Below are 18,317 nucleotides of genomic sequence, written 5' to 3' on the forward strand. Positions count from 1 at the left end.
GCGCTTATCAGCCAGTGTGGCCAGGTTGTCGCCTGCCAGCTCATTTGCTGTGAAGAAATGGTTGAGCCTCTCCACAAAGGCGTCCCAATCATCACCATCGGCGGACTGCTGCAACGTACCAAGGGTAGCTATTTTCGCGTGAAGATCTGTAACCTCATCGCCAGTTGTTATGTCTTTAGATGCTCTGATAATGACTCCATGAGGCAATGTGTTGTATTTGAACTGTAGTGACCTTAGTCCTTTATTGATAACTCCAGAGTGAGGATCACACATGGTGGCCTGCCTTTTATACTCGGCCAGGCACACCTGTATAGATAACCTGCAAGTCTCCCACTGCAGTGCCCTCTGGTGGTACACCTTGTAATAGTGCAAGCCGTAACCATCACTTCCCTGTGTGACAGTGGGGAACGCAGAGAGTATGGTGGCAGGCACTGCCTGCATCACTTGCCCAAGCTGAAGCAGAGCCATATTCTGCAAGGGCTCGTGCCACACTCTCCAGGACTCCACTGTCACTGCTGGAGGCCACCAGCCTCGTGAGGGCATTGATGGCCTCGCTAGTATCATGGCGCATACTGACAATCTGCGACCCTATCTCCGTAATCATCGCTTTCAGACTGTCAATGCTCGTGGGAATCCTACCCAAGATATCAAGGAGCTGACGGGTGAGGTGGATGCTCTCCCTGGACATTCCCACCATGGCCACTTCCATGTCTGCCTGTCTGTAGCAGACCGACTTTGCCGACTCATCCTCTGGAGAGATGGCCTGCCGGATTCAACCCCAGCACTGCGTTGCTGCACACCACTAGTCCCAGGGCCTCGGATTCCTCGAACCCCGAGAAAGTGACGTTGTCCTCAGGGGAGCTGAGTGCCGGTGGTAGAACAGGTGTCGATAGATGCTGCGCTGGACGCTACACAGGAGTCGGCTCATCGGTATCCTCCTCTTCCTCCAGACGATGGCCTGACGTGGAGTGGTCCCTTGAGGGATGCTGTGCCTGTGATTGGTCATCTGGAAGAGGAGTGATTAGCAGCAGGGGAGGGGGCAGGGTGACATGAAGAAGGTCGCATAGCACAGGCTCATTTGAAGGACCGCCGCTACTCCACTATATCTAGTCCAGAGACACTGCAGGACATTGCTCCAACCTATCCCAGGGAGTGTGCAGGACATTGCCCCAACCTTAGTCCCGAGACACTGCAGGACATTGCTCCAACCTATCCCAGGGAGTGTGCAGGACATTGCCCCAACCTTAGTCCCGAGACACTGCAGGACATTGCTCCAACCTATCCCAAGCAGTGTGCAGGACATTGCCCCAACCCTAGTCCAGAGGCACTGCAGGACATTGGCCTAACCCAGCCCAAGCAGTGTGCAGGACTTACCCTCAGTATCCGAGCGGGGGTCAGTGCCCCTCAGCGGCAGCTGCCCGACCAGTGATGCCGATGAGGCCTGCCACTCTGTCCTCGATGTTGGCGAGTGGCAGGGTCTGAGGCGGACCACCGCCTATCCGTACCTGCTTGCAGCGATTAGGAGACTTCTTTGCCTACAATGTGAAACTGGGAATGGTGACAAGAGAGTCCATCTGGTGTTGTGGCACAGATAGCCACCAAAGCACTTATACCATGCTTGCTAATGCAGGACATGGCCGTGCACATGCGCAGTACAACCGGGGCTGAATCAGCCATTTCACATTTGGATTTTGATTATGGTGGACGACGATTCCAGACAGCGTGCCAGGCAATTCAGCCACGAGGCTAATGAAGCTCTCGTGGGGGCTGTGGAAAGAAGATGGCAGGACTTGCATCTTCGGGGTGGTTCATCAGGAGGACATTGAAGTAGGGAGCCATCTTATAATATCTCAGAAAGCAAACTTCATAATGTGTAAAGATCATTCATGGCAAATCGGGTGCCAAATTAAGCCTACCTATGTGTCATGTATTTTAAGAGGCAACTGACAGAGTGCTGAGAGGCACCTACAGCATGAGAACAAATAGTGTTAGATTTATAATTAAAGTAATGGAGGAGTGCATGAATTAAAATTGTACTCACTCTGATGACCCTTGTCAGATCATTATCAAGCCTCTTTGATAATGTGCAATATCCTGACCGGTACCTGGGAATCCCTGGCCAAAGACTGCCCGAAGTGGAGGAAGAGCATCCGGGAGGGTGCTGAGCACCTCGAGTCTCGTCGCCGAGAGCATGCAGAAAGCAAGCGCAGGCAGCGGAAGGAGCGTGCAGCAAACCAGACTCCCCACCCACCCTTTCCTCCAACCATTGTCTGTCCCACCTGTGACAGAGACTGTAATTCCCGTATTGCACTGCACAGTCACCTGAAAACTCACTTTTAGAGTGGAAGCAAGTCTTCTTCGATTTCGAGGGACTGCCTATGATGATGATATACCATCCTGTCTGAATGTAATAGAGCCCTCTGTTTAATGGCCTTGGAAGTTCACATGGTTCATCAGGAGGACAGCGAAGTAGGGAGCCATTTTATGAGACCTCAGAAAGCAAACTTAATAATGTGTAAAGATCATTCATGGCAAAGAGAGAGCCCAACTAAGCCTACCTATGTGTCATGTATTTTAGGAGGCAATGCACAAAGTGCTGAGAGCCAGCAACAGCATGAGAACAAATAGTGTGTCAGATTTATAATTGAAGTAATGAAGGAGTGCGTGAATTAAAATTGTACTCACTCTGAGGACCCTTGTCAGATCATTAAACTTCTTTCGGCACTGTGCGCCTGTCCTGACCACAATATCTGAGGCAGAGACTTCCTCTGCTATCTCCCTCGAAATCCTTTAAAATATGGACGGCAGTGGTCGAGAACCACCCCGAAGATACAACTCCTGCCCTCTTCTTCCCACAGCCCCCACGAGAGCCTCGTGGCTGAATTGCCTGTCACGCTGTCTGGAACTGTCATCCTCCATGATGGAAATCCAAATGGGAAATGGCTGATGCAGCCCCGGTTGCACAGCATATGTGCGTGGCCATGCCCTGCATTAGTGTTTGTGACAGGAGGCCAGAGCAGAAGTGCGGGAAGAAAAAATTTAAAATTGCTTGACAAATCTTCTCGATTTTTTTGAGTGGAGTGGATAAGGGATGACCAGTGGTTGTGGTGAATTTGGCCTTTAGAAGGCGTTTGACAAGGTCCCACACAAGAGATTAGTGTGCAAAATTAAGTCACATGGTATCAGGGGTAATATATTGAAGTGGATAGAGAACAGGAGGCAAAGAGTAGGAATAAACGGGTCCTTTTCAAAATGGCAGGCAGTGACTAGTGGGGTACCGCAGGGTTCAGTGCTGGGACCCCAGCTATTTACAATCTACATTAATGATTTAATTGAAGGAATTGAATGTAATATCTCCAAGTTTGCAGATGATACTAAGCTGGGTGGCAGTGCGAGCTGTGAGGAGAACACTAGGAGGCTGCAGGGTGACTTGGACAGGTTAGGTGAATGGGCAAATGCATGGCAGATGCAGTATAATGTGGATAAGTGTGAGGTTATCCACTTTGGTGGCAAAAACAGGAAGGCAGATTATTATCTGAATGGTGACAGATCATAAAAGGGGAGGTGCAACGAGACCTGGGTGTCAAGGAACATCAGTCATTGAAGATAGGCATGCAGGTACAGCACGCAGTAAAGAAAGCAAATGGCATGCTAGCCTTCTTGGCGAGAGGATTTGAGTATAGGAGCAGAGAGGTCTTACTGCAATTGTACAGGACCTTGGTGAGACCACACCTTGAGTATTGTGTGCAGTTTTGGTCTCCTAATCTGAGGAAGGACACTTTTGCTATTGAGGAAGTGCAGCGAAGGTTCACCAGACTGATTCCTGGTATAGCAGGACTGACATATGAGGAGAGACTGGATTGACTAGACTTATATTCACTGGAATTTAGAAGAATGAGAGGGGATCTCTTGAAACATATAAAATTCTGACGGGATTAGACAGATTAGATGCAGGAAGAATGTTCTTGATGTTGGGGAAGTCCAGAACCAGGGGTCACAGTCTAAGGATAAGGGATAAGCCATTTAGGACTGAGATGAGGAGAAACTTCTTCACTCAGAGAATTGTGAAACTGTGGAATTCTCTACCACAGAAAGTTGTTGAGGCCAGTTCGTTAGACATATTCAAAAGAGAGTTAGCTGTGGCCCTTACGGCTAAAGGGATCAAGGGGTATGGACAGAAAGCAGGAATGGGGAACTGAAGTTGCATGATCAGCCATGATCATATTGAAAGGTGGTGCAGTCTCGAAAGGCCGAATGGCCTACTCCTGAACCTACTTTCTATGTTTTAATGTTTCTACCTGGAGAAAAGCAAGCCCCACTGCATAAGTTGGGCCAATACTCGAGGGAGAGGGTAAGTCCTGCAAATTCCACAGTCTGGCTTTCTTAAAAGTTAAGTGCTGCACGAGCTAGCCATGCTTCGGTTCATGGGGTTGTCTCCATCAGCTACTCTTTGGTTGATGCAGTGTGCTATCATTCATCGTGGTCCTTCAAATCAGCCTGCTGCCAGCGCTGTGTGAGCCTACTCATGCCACCCAAGTGATCTTAAAGTTTGTAAGTGATCTTAACTGAAAACTAAAAGTTTGATACAACGATATTTTTATTAAAGGTAATTAAATACAAATGTTTATTAAACTTTTGAATAAAATATATTTTAAATTATAACTGAATCATTTACATTATTTGTTCCATTATTAACACAATCTTTGAAGTAAACAAGAATCATTTCCATCATTTGCTTCAGTAACATAACACGACATTACGGAACAGATCCAAACAGTTAACATGGTCCATGTGGAATAGCTGTCGCTGAGCCCTCAGGCAGCAAAGCGTTCATGGATGAGGCACGAGCAATCGTTAAAGGGGCACGACGGACCGCCCTCCTCCGTCGCCGTGCTCTGGGTTCACGTAGTTGCATGGCTTCCTCGTTCTCGTGCTCCTCCTCGTCATCTGCATCTTCTGCATCATTATCATCAGCCACTCTCACCGCGTGGGTCTTCTCCTATCAGCTGTTGCTGCCTCATGATGGCTAAGTTATGCAACATGCAGCACACAACAGTGAACTGACCGACAATCTCAGGGAAGTACAGCAAATAGCTTCTGGAATGGTCCAGGCATAGGAAATGCTGATTTAAGATGCCAATGGTCATCTCTATGATGCTGCGTGTCGCAATGTGCGACATGTTGTATTCCCGGTCAGCTACCGTTTGGGTTATGTGTCGGGGCGTCATGAGCCAAGTGACGAGGCCAGACCCTTTGTGTCCCAGTAGCCAGCTCTGCCCTTCTGGCTGCTGCTGAAACATGGCAGGTATAACGCTCTTGTGTAGGATGAACGCATCATGGGTGCTCCTAGTGTATCGTGCTCCGAAGGTATCGTGCTCCTAGTGTATCGTGCTCCGAGGGTATCGTGCTCCTAGTGTATCGTGCTCCGAGGGTATCTTGCATCATGAGATGCATGTCATCATACATGACCTGTACGTTGATGGAGTGGAAGCCTTTTCTGTTCCTGTACATCTCGGAATCCTCCAAAGGTGCTCGCAAGGCGATGTGGGTACAATCAATGCAGCCCTGTACCTTTGGGAAGCCAGCAATCCTGGAGAAGCTCACATCCCTGCCATGCATTGCCTGGGCGGTCATGGTGCAGCTTTATAGTGCAGCAGTCACCTGCCGAATGCAGACATGTGTTGCATGTTGAGAAACAGTTATAGCTTGGAAGGATCCGGATACATAGAATGAAAGTGCAGCTGTAACCTTCACTTCAACTGACAAAACAGTCCTCCTGACGCTTCTAGGGTCTGCTTTCACCAACTGACAGATCTCAGTTACAACTTCTTTATGGAAATTCTGACACAGTCTCCATCACTCGGGTACAGGTACAAACGCCTGTCTCGATATACCCAACATGGGTAAGGCCTCCAGCCCAGCACCCGATGGACTCTGAGGTTCCTGATGCGATGACGTCGAATCAATTGTCTCCTCCGCAGCATCATGATGCAGAAGGCTCTCGCAAGGTATGGCATTGTCAGTATTGCACCATGCTTAAATTTTACCTTTACAAGAAGCTCAAAATGGTGGACAAGCAGGACAAGGTTCTTTGTTCTCTCTCCCCAAGGTCTGTATGGACCACATCCAGGTCTGAGAAAGTGCAATGATCGGGAACCTCCCCCACTCCCCACCCCAAACCCCCCCGGGCTCATTTGATGCCGAGTGCACATTTCAGAAAATGATAAAAACTGCGGCAGACATGAGGTAACGCCCCCAATGATGTCAATAAAAACAAACCTAAAAAAATCATAACTAACTCAGTTACGCTGGCACAGATTCCTTTGGGAAACTTGAATTTTAAAACTTATGCCAAAAAAAGTGGTGGGCACCAAAAAAAAAGGCACAAATCACTGGGTAAAATTGAGCCCTATATTATATTGCTCGGCAATCTATGTTGTTCCAATGAAAAATGTCCCAACATTTCAACTATTTCTTCATATTTGTATTTCGTCATACCAGGCAGTAACCTTGTGAATCCGGGTTGTGCCCTCGCTAAAGTGTCAATATTTATCCCATAGTGTGGCCCTAATACTGTACACCTACTCTAACTGTGGGCCATATACTGTACACCTACTCTAACTGTGGGCCATAGACTGTACACCTACTCTAACTGTGGGCCCTATACTGTACACCTACTCTAACTGTGGGCCTAATACTGTACACCTACTCTAACTGTGAGCCATAGACTGTACACATACTCTAACTCTGGGCCGAATACTCTACACCTACTCTAACTGTGGGGCTAATACTGTGCACCTCCTCTAACTGTGGGCCATATACTGTACACCTACTCTAACTGTGGGCCATATACTGTACACCTACTCGAAATGTGAGCCATAGACTGTACACCTACTCTAACTGTGGGCCCTATACTGTACACCTACTCTAACTGTGGCCTAATACTGTACACCTACTCTAACTGTGGGCCCTATACTGTATACCTACTCTAACTGTGGGCCTAATACTGTACACCTACTCTAACTGTGAGCCTAATACTGTACACCTACTCTAAATGTGGGCCTAATAATGTACACCTACTCTAACTGTGAGCCTAATACTGTACACCTACTCGAACTGTGGGCCTAATACTGTACACCTACTCTGAGTCGGGAGCAGCATCGAGGTGGTGCGTGGAGAGGCCTATAAAAGGCTGCGAGGTTGGGCGGTGCGTCGCTGAGTCAGGAGCAGCGTTGAGGAGGTGCGTGGAGAGGCGGAGCTTGTGCAGCTACAGAGAGAAGGCAAAAAAGAAGCGGAAAGAAATAGAAAGGTGACGTCACAGCCAAGTGGGTAAGTGATTGGTTGGTGATTGGTGAGTAGTTTTTCTTTTTCTTTTTTCTCTTCTATAACAGTGAGTAAACTTTAGCATGGTTGTTGCCAATTTAAGTGTATCTAAGGGTTAAGTCATGGCAGGAGAGCTCGGTCACGTGTTATGCTCCTCCTGTACCATGTGGGAACTCAGGGACACTTCCGGTGTCCCTGACGACTACGTGTGCGGGAAGTGTATCTGCCTCCAGCTCCTGACGGACCGCGTTGCGGAATTGGAGCTGAGGGTGGATTCACTCTGGAGCATCCACGATGCTGAGAATGACGTGAGTAGCACGTGTAGTGAGTTGGTCTTACCGCAGGTGTAGGGTCCACAGCCAGCTAGGGAATGGAAGACCAGCAGGAAGAGTAGTGCAAGGAAGGTAGTGCAGGGGTCCCCTGCGGTCATCCCCCTGCAAAACAGATACACCGTTTTGAGTACTGTTGAGGGGTTGACTCATCAGTGGAGGGCAGCAGCAGCCAAGTTCATGGCACCGTGGCTGGCTCTGCTGCACAGGAGGGCAGGAAAAAGAGTGGGAGAGCAATAGTGACAGGGGATTCGATTGTAAGGGGAATAGATAGGCATTTCTGCGGCCGCAACCAAGACTCCAGGATGGTTTGTTGCCTCCCTGGTGCAAGGGTCAAGGCTGTCTCGGAGTGGGTGCAGGACATTCTGAAAAGGGAGGGTGAACAGCCAGTTGTCGTTGTGCACATTGGTACCAACGATATAGGTAAAAAAAAAGGGATGCGGCCCTACAAGACTAATTTAAGGAGCTTGGAGCTAAATTAAAACGTAGGACCTCAAAAGTAGTAATCTCGGGATTGCTACCAGTGCCACGTGCTAGTCAGAGTAGGAATCACAGGATAGCTCAGATGAATACATGGCTTGAGCAGTGGTGCAGCAGGGAGGGATTCAAATTCCTGGGACATTGGAACCGGTTCTGGGGGAGGTGGGACCAGTACAAACCGGACAGTCTGCACCTGGGCAGGACCAGAACCAATGTCCTAGGGGGAATGTTTGCTCGTGCTGTTGGGGAGGAGTTCAACTAATGTGGCAGGGGGATGGGAACCAATGCAGGGAGACAGAGGGAAACAAAAAGGAGACAAAAGCAAAATACAGAAGGGAGATGATTAAAAGTGGAGGGCAGAGAAACCCAAGGCAAAAAACAAAAAGGGCCACTGAATATATATGGGCTGCAGGAGGGGTCAAAACTAAAAATTATGGTTTAAAAACTAGTATTAAAACACTCCACCTAAACACACACAGCATTCGAAATAAATTAAATGAGTTGATGGCACAAATCATTACAAATGGGTATGATTTGGTGGCCATTACAGAAACGTGGTTGCAGGGTGGCCAAGACTGGGAATTAAACATACAGGGTGATCTGACGATTCGGAAAGATAGACAAGAAGGGAAAGGAGGTGGGGTAGCTCTGTTAATAAAGGATGATATCAGGGCAGTTGTGAGAGATGATATTGGCTCTAATGAACAAAATGTTGAATCATTGTGGGTGGAGATTAGAGATAGTAAGGGGAAAAAGTCACCGGTGGGTGTAGTTTATAGGCCCCCAAATAATAACTTCACAGTGGGGCAGGCAATAATCAAGGGAATAATGGCGGCATGTGAAAAAGGAACGGCAGTACTCATGGGGGATTTTAACCTACATATCGATTGGTCAAATCAAATCGCACGGGGTAGCCTGGAGGAGGAATTCATAGAATGCATACGGGATTGTTTCTTAGAACAGTATGTTACAGAACCTACAAGGGAGCAAGCTATCTTAGATCTGGTCCTGTGTAATGAGACAGGAATAATAAACGATCTCCTTGTAAAAGATCCTCTCGAAATGAGTGATCACAGTATGGTTGAATTTGTAATACAGATTGAGGGTGAGGAAGTAGTGTCTCAAACGAGCATACTATGCTTAAACAAAGGGGACTACATTGGGATGAGGGCAGAGTTGGCTAAAGTAGACTGGAAACACAGACTAAACGGTGGCACAATTGAGGAACAGTGGAGGACTTTTAAGGAGCTCTTTCATAGTGCTCAACAAAAATATATTCCAGTGAAAAAGAAGGGCGGTAAGAGAAGGGATAACCAGCCGTGGATAACCAAGGAAATAAAGGAGAGTATCAAATTAAAAACCAATGCGTATAAGGTGGCCAAGGTGAGTGGGAAACTAAAAGATTGGGAAAATTTTAAACAACAGCAAAGAATGACTAAGAAAGCAATAAAGAAAGGAAAGATAGATTACGAAGGTAAACTTGTCCAAAACATAAAAACAGATAGTAAAAGCTTTTACCGATATATAAAACGGAAAAGAGTGACTAAAGTAAATGTTGGTTCCTGAGAAGATGAGAACGGGGATTTAATAATGGGAAATGTGGAAATGGCTGAGACCTTAAATAATTATTTTGCTTCGGTCTTCACAGTGGAAGAAACAAAAACCACGCCAAAAATTGCTGGTCACAGGAATGTGGGAAGGGAGGACCTTGAGACAATAACTATCACTAGGAGGGTAGTGCTGGACACGCTAATGGGACTCAAGGTAGACAAGTCCCCTGGTCCTGATGAAATGCATCCCAGGGTATTAGAAGAGATGGCGGAAGTTATAGCAGATGCATTCGTTATAATCTACCAAAATTCTCTGGATTTGGGGAAGTACCAGCGGATTGGAAAGCGGCTAATGTAACGCCTCTGTTTAAAAAAGTGGGTAGACAAAAGGCAGGTAACTATAGGCCGGTTTGTCTAACATCTACAGTGGGGAAAATGCTAGAAACTATCATTAAGGAAGAAATAGCGGGACATCTAGATAGGAATAGTGCAATCAAGCAGACGCAGCATGGATTCATGAAGGGGAAATCATGTTTAACTCATTTACTGGAATTCTTTGAGGATATAACGAGCATGCTGGATAGAGGTGTACCGATGGATGTGGTGTATTTAGATTTCCAAAAGGCATTCGATAAGGTGCCACACAAAAGGTTACTGCAGAAGATAAAGGTACGCGGAGTCAGAGAAAATGTATTAGCAAGGATAGAGAATTGGCTGGCTAACAGAAAGCAGAGAGTCGGTATAAATGGGTCCATTTCGGGTTGGAAATTGGTGGTTAGTGGTGTGCCACAGGGATCGGTGCTGGGACCACAACTGTTTACAATATACATAGATGAACTGGAAGAGGGGACAGAGTGTAGTGTAACAAAATTTGCAGATGACACAAAGATTAGTGGGAAAGCGGGTTGTGTAGAGGACATAGAGAGGCTGCAAAGAGATTTAGATAGGTTAGCGAATGGGCTAAGGTGTGGCAGATGGAATACAATGTCGGAAAATGTGAGGTCATCCACCTTGGGAAAAAAACTGTAAAAGGGAATATTATTTGAATGGGGAGAAATTACAACATGCTGCGGTGCAGAGGGACCTGTGGGTCCTTGTGCATGAATCCCAAAAAGTTAGTTTGCAGGTGCAGCAGGTAATCAGGAAGGCGAATGGAATGTTGGCCTTCATTGCGAGAGAGATGGAGTACAAAAGCAGGGAGGTCCTACTGCAACTGTATAGAGTATTGGTGAGGCCGTACCTTGAGTACTGCGTGCAGTTTTGGTCACCTTACTTAAGGAAGGATATACTAGTTTTGGAGGGGGTACAGAGACGATTCACTAGGCTGATTCCGGAGATGAAGGGGTTTCCTTATGATGATAGATTGAGTAGACTGGGTCTTTACTCGTTGGAGTTCAGAATAATGAGGAGTGATCTTATCGAAACATTGAATATAATGAAAGGGATAGACAAGATAGAGGCAGAGAGGTTGTTTCCACTGGTCGGGGAGACTAGAACTAGGGGGCACAGCCTCAAAATATGGGGGAGCCAATTTAAAACCGAGTTGAGAAGGAATTTCTTCTCCCAGAGGGTTGTGAATCTGTGGAATTCTCTGCCCAAGGAAGCAGTTGAGACTAGCTCATTGAATGTATTCAAGTCACAGATAGATAGAATTTTAACCAAATAAGGGAATTAAGGGTTATGGGGAGCGGGCGGGTAAGTGGAGCTGAGTCCACATCCGGATCAGCCATGATCTTGTTGAATGGCGGAGCAGGCTCGAGGGGCTAGATGGCCTACTCCTGTTCCTTTTTCTTGTCTTCTTATGTTCTTATGTTCTAACTGTGGGCCCTAATACTGCACACCTACTCTAACTGTGGGCCCTAATATTGGACACCTACTCTAACTGTGGACCCTATAATGTACACCTACTCTAACTGTGGGCCTAATACTGTACACCTACTCTAACTGCGGGCCCTATACTGTACACCTACTTTAACTGTGGGCTTAATACTGTACACCTACTTGAACTGTGGGTCGATTCCTGTACATCTACTCGAACTGTAGGTCGAATACTTTGCACCGACTCTAACTGTGGACCTAATACTGTACACCTACTCGAACTGTGGGCCTAATACTGTACACCTACTCTAACTGTGGGCCCAATACTGTACACCTCCTCGAACTGTGGGCCCTACTACTGTACACCTACTCTAACTGTGGGTCTATTACTGTACATCTACTCGAACTGTAGGTCGAATACTTTGCACCGACTCTAACTGTGGGCCTAATACTGTACACCTACTCTAACTGTAGGCATAATACTATACACCTACTCTAACTGTGGACCTAATATTGTTCACCTCACTCTAACTGTGGGCCTAATAATGTACACCTACTCTAACTGTGGGCCCTTTACTCTACACCTACTCCAAATGTGGACTCTATATTGGACACATACTCTAACTGTGGGCCAAATAATGTACACCTAATCTAACTATGGGCCTAATACTGTACACCTACTCTAACTGTGGGTCTATTACTGTACACATACTCAAACTGAGGGCCCAATGCTGTACACCTATTCTAACTGTGGGCCCTATACTGTACACCTACTCTAACTGTGCGGCCTAATACTGTAATCCTTCTCTAAATATGGGCCCTATAATGGATACCTACTCTAACTATGGGCCTAATACTGTACACCTACTCTTCACTATGGTCCTAATATTGTGCACCTACGCTAACTTTGGGCCTAATACTGTGCACCTACTCTAACTGTGTGTCTAATACTGTACACCTACTCGAACTGTAGGCCTAATACTGTACACCTACTCTAACTGTGGGCCCAATACTGTACACCTTCTCTGACTGTGGGCCCAATACCATACACTTACTCTGACTGTGGGCCTAATACTGTGCACCTATTCTAACTGTGAGCCCTAAACTGTAAACCTACTCTAACTGTGTGCCTCATACTGTACACCTACTCTAACTGAGGGCCCTAATACTGTACGCCTACTCTAACGGTGGGTGTAAGAATGTAAACCTACTCTAACTGTGAGCCCTAAACTGTACACCTACTCTAACTGAGGGCCCTAATAGTGTACACCTAATCTAACTGTGGGCCTAATACTGTACACCTACTCTAACTGTGGGCTTAATACTGTACACCTACTCTAATTGTGGGCCCTATACTGTACACCTACTCGAACTGTGGGCTGAGTAAGGTACACCTACTCCAGCTGTGGGCCCTTTACTGTACACCTAGTCTAAATGAGGCCAAATACTGTACACCTAATCTAACTGTGGGCTTAATACTGTACAGCTACTCTAACTGTGGGCGCTATACTGTACACACCTCGAACTGTAGGTCTAATACTTTGCATCACCTCTAACTGTGGGCCTAATACTGTACACCTACTCTAACTGTGGGCCTAAAACTGTACACCTACTCTAACTGTGGGCCCTATAATGTACACCTCCTCTAACTGTGGGCCCAATACTGTACACCTACTCTAACTGTGGGTCTATTACTGTACACCTACTCGAACTGTAGGCCTAATACTATACACCTACTCTAACTATGGGTCTAATATTGTTCACCTCACTCTAACTGTGGGCCTAATATTGTTCACCTCACTCTAACTGTGGGCACTAATACTAAACACCTACTCTAAATGTGAGCCCTATACTGTACACCTACTGTAACTGTGCGCCTAATACTGTACACTTACTCTAACTGAGGGCCCTAATATTGCACACCTATTCTAACTGTGGGTGTAAGACTGTACACCTACTCTAACTGTGAGCCCTATACTGTACACCAACTCTAACTGTGGGCCTAATACTGTACACTTACTCCAACTGAGAGCCCTAATAGTGTAAACCTACTCTAACTGTGGGCCCTATATTGTACACCTACTCTAACTGTGTACCTACTACTGTACAACTACTCTAACTGTGAGCCGAATAATGTACACGACTCTTACTTTGGGCCTTATACTGTACACCTACTCAAACTGTGGGCCTAATACTGCACACCTACTCTAACTGTGGGCCTAATACTGTACACCTATTCTAACTTTTGAGCCCTAAAAACTGTAAACCTACTCTAAATGTGTGCCTCATACTGTACACCTACTCTAACTGAGGGCCCTAATACTGTACACCTACTCTAACTGTGGGCCCTATACTGAAAAGCTAATCTAACGGTGGACCTACTACTGTACACCTACTCGGACTGTGAGCCTAATAATGTACACTACTCTTACTGTGGACCCTATACTGTACACCTACTCTAACTGTGGGCCTAATACTGTACACCTACTCTAACTGTGGGCCTAATACTGTGCACCTACTCTAACAGTGGCCCTAATACTGTACACCTACTCTAACTTTGGGCCCTAATATTTACACCTACACTAACTGTGGGCCTAATTCTGTACACCTACTCTAACTTTGCGCCTGATACTGTATACCTACTCAAACTGTGGGTGTAAGACTGTACAGCTAATCTAACTCTGAGCCCTATACTGTACACCTACTCTAATTGTGTGCCTAATACTGTAAACCTACTTTAACTGAGGGCCCTAATAGTGTACACCTACTCTAACTGTGGGCATAATACTGTACACATACTCTAACTGTGGGCCTAATACTGTACACCTACACAAACTCTGGGCCCTATACTGTACACCTACTCTAACTGTGGACCTAATACTGTACACCTACTCTAACTGTCAGCCTAACAATGTACACCTACTCTAACTATGGGCTTAATACTGTACACCTACTCTTAACTACGGTCCCTATAATGTATACCTACTCTAACTATGGGCTTAATACTGTACACCTACTCTTAACTATGGTCCTAATAGTGTACACCTAATCTAACTGTGGGCCTAATAGTGTACACCTACTCTAACTGTGCGCTTAATACTGTACACCTACTCTAACTGTGGGCCCTATACTGTACACCTACTCTATCTGTGGGCCTAATAATGTACACCAACTCCAACTGTGGGCCCTTTACTGTACACCTACTCTAACTGTGGGCAAAATACTGTACACCGACTCTAACTGTGGGCTTAATACTGTACACCTACTCTAATTGCATGCCAAATGCTGTACACCTACTCTAACTGAGGGCCCTAATAGTGTACACCTACTCTAAATGTGGGCATAATAATGTACATCTACTCTAACTGTGGGCCCTTTACTTTACACCTACTCCAAATGTCGACCCTATACTGTGCACATATTCTAACTGTGGGCCAAATAATGTACACATACTCAAACTGAGGGCCCGATGCTGTAAACCTATTCTAGCTGTGGGCTCTATACTGTACACCTACTCTAACTGTGCGGCCTAATACTGTAATCCTTCTCTAACTGTGGGCCCTATAATGTGTATCCTACTCTAACTATTGGCCTAATACAGTACACCTGCTCTTAACTGTGGTCCAAGTATTGTGCACCTACGCTAACTGTAGGCCTCATATTATACACCTACTCTAACTGTGGGCCCAATACTGTACACCTACTCTAACTGTGGACCAACTGCTGTGCACCTGCTCTAACTGTGAGCCTAATAATGTACACTACTCTTACTGTGGGCCCTATACTGTACACCTACTCTAACCGTGGGCCTAATATTGTGCACCAACTCTAACTGTGGACCCTATACTGTACACCTCCTTTAACTGTGGGCCCTATAATGTACACCTATTGTAACTGTGTGTCCAATGCTGTAAACCTACTCTAACTGTAGGCCTAATACTGTACACCTACTCTAACTGTGGGCCCAATACTGTACACCTACTCTAACTGTGGGCCCAATACTGTACACATTCTCTGACTGTGGGCCCAATACCGTACACCTACTCCAACTGTGAGCCCTATTCTGTACACCTACTCTAACTGTGGGCCTAATACTGTACACCTACTGTAACTGTGGGCATAATACTGTACACCTACTCTAACTGTGGGCCATATACTGTACACCTACTCTAACTGTGGGCCTAATAAGGTACACCAACTCCAACTGTGGGCCCTTTACTGTACACCTACTCGAACTGTGGGCCAAATACTGTACACCTACTGTAACTGTGGGCTTAATACTGTATACCTACTCTAACTGTGGGCCCTATACTCTACGCACCTCAAACTGTAGGTCTAATATTTTGCATCTATAACTGTGGGCCTAATACTGTACAGCTACTCTAACTGTGGGCCTAATACTGTACACCTACTCTAACTGTGGGCCTAATACTGTACACCTACTCTAACTGTGGGCCCTATAATGTACACCTCCTCTAACTGTGGGCCCAATACTGTATGCTTACTCTAACTGTGGGTCTATTACTGTACATCTACTCTAACTGTAGCCCTAATACTATACACCTACTCTAACTGTGGGCCTAATATTGTTCACCTCACTCTAACTGTGGGCCTAATATTGGACACCTACTCTAACTGTGAGCCCAAAACTGTACACCTACTCTAACTGTGGGCCAAATACTGTGCACCTACTCTAACTGTGGGCATAATACTGTACACATACTCGAACTGTGAGCCTAATACTGTACACCTACACTAACTGTGGGCCTAATACTGTACACCTACTCTAACTTTGCGCCTGATACTGTATACCTACTCAAACTGTGGGTGTAAGACTGTGCAGCTAATCTAACTCTGAGCCCTATACTGTACACCTACTCTAATTGTGTGCCTAATACTGTAAACCTACTTTAAGTGAGGGCCCTAATAATGTACACCTACTCTAACTGTGGGCATAATACTGTACACATACTCGAACTGTGAGCCTAATACTGTACACCTACACTAACTCTGGGCCCTATACTGTACACCTACTCTAACTTTGCGCCTGATACTGTATACCTACTCAAACTGTGGGTGTAAGACTGTGCAGCTAATCTAACTCTGAGCCCTATACTGTACACCTACTCTAATTGTGTGCCTAATACTGTAAACCTACTTTAAGTGAGGGCCCTAATAATGTACACCTACTCTAACTGTGGGCATAATACTGTACACATACTCGAACTGTGAGCCTAATACTGTACACCTACTCTAACTGTGGGTCTATTACTGTACACCTACTCTAACTGTGGGCCCTATAATGTACACCTACTCTAACTGTGGGCCTAATATTGTTCACCTCACTCTAACTGTGGGCCTAATATTGGACACCTACTCTAACTGTGAGCCCTATACTGTACACCTACTCTAACTGTGGGCCTAATACTGTGCACCTACTCTAACTGTGGGCATAATACTGTACACATACTCGAACTGTGAGCCTAATACTGTACACCTACACTAACTGTGGGCCTAATACTGTACACCTACTCTAAATTTGCGCCTGATACTGTATACCTACTCAAACTGTGGGTGTAAGACTGTGCAGCTAATCTAACTCTGAGCCCTATACTGTACACCTACTCTAATTGTGTGCCTAATACTGTAAACCTACTTTAAGTGAGGGCCCTAATAATGTACACCTACTCTAACTGTGGGCATAATACTGTACACATACTCGAACTGTGAGCCTAATACTGTACACCTACACTAACTCTGGGCCCTATACTGTACACCTACTCTAACTTTGCGCCTGATACTGTATACCTACTCAAACTGTGGGTGTAAGACTGTGCAGCTAATCTAACTCTGAGCCCTATACTGTACACCTACTCTAATTGTGTGCCTAATACTGTAAACCTACTTTAAGTGAGGGCCCTAATAATGTACACCTACTCTAACTGTGGGCATAATACTGTACACATACTCGAACTGTGAGCCTAATACTGTACACCTACACTAACTCTGGGCCCTATACTGTACACCTACTCTAACTGTGGACCTAATACTGTACACCTACTCTAACTGTCGGCCTAATAATGTACATCAACTCTAACTGTGGGCCCTTTACTGTACACCTACTCCAAATGTGGACCCTATACTGTACACATACTCTAACTGTGGGCCAAATAATGTACACCTAATCTAACTTTGGACCTAATACTGTACACCTCCTCTAACTGTGGGTCTATTAATGTACACATACTCAAACTGAGGGCCCGATGCTGCACACCTATTCTAACTGTGGGCCCTATACTGTACACCTACTCTAACTGTGTGGCCTAATACTGTAATCCTTATCTAACTGTGGGCTCTATACTGTACACCTACTCTAACTATGGGCTTAATACTGTACACCTACTCTTAACTCTGGTCCTAATATTGTGCACCTACGCTAACTGTGGGCCTAATACTGTGCACCTACTCTAACTGTGTGTCTAATACTGTACACCTACTCTAATGTAGGCCTAATACTATACACCTACTCTAACTGTGGGCCTAATATTGTTCACCTCACTCTAACTGTGGGCCTAATACTGTACACCTACTCTAACTGTGGACCCTAATACTGTACAGCTACTCTAACTGTGAGCCCTGTACTGAACACCTACTTTAACTGTGGGTGTAAGACTGTAAACCTACTCTAACAGTGAGCCATATACTGTACACCTACTCTAACTGTGGGCCTAATACTGTACACCTACTCTAACTGAGGGCCCTAATAGTGTACACCTAATCTAACTGTGGGGCAAATACTGTACACCTACTGTAACTG

The sequence above is a fragment of the Pristiophorus japonicus genome, chromosome 11, assembly GCF_044704955.1.
Source record: "Pristiophorus japonicus isolate sPriJap1 chromosome 11, sPriJap1.hap1, whole genome shotgun sequence".
Taxonomy (NCBI): domain Eukaryota; kingdom Metazoa; phylum Chordata; class Chondrichthyes; family Pristiophoridae; genus Pristiophorus; species Pristiophorus japonicus.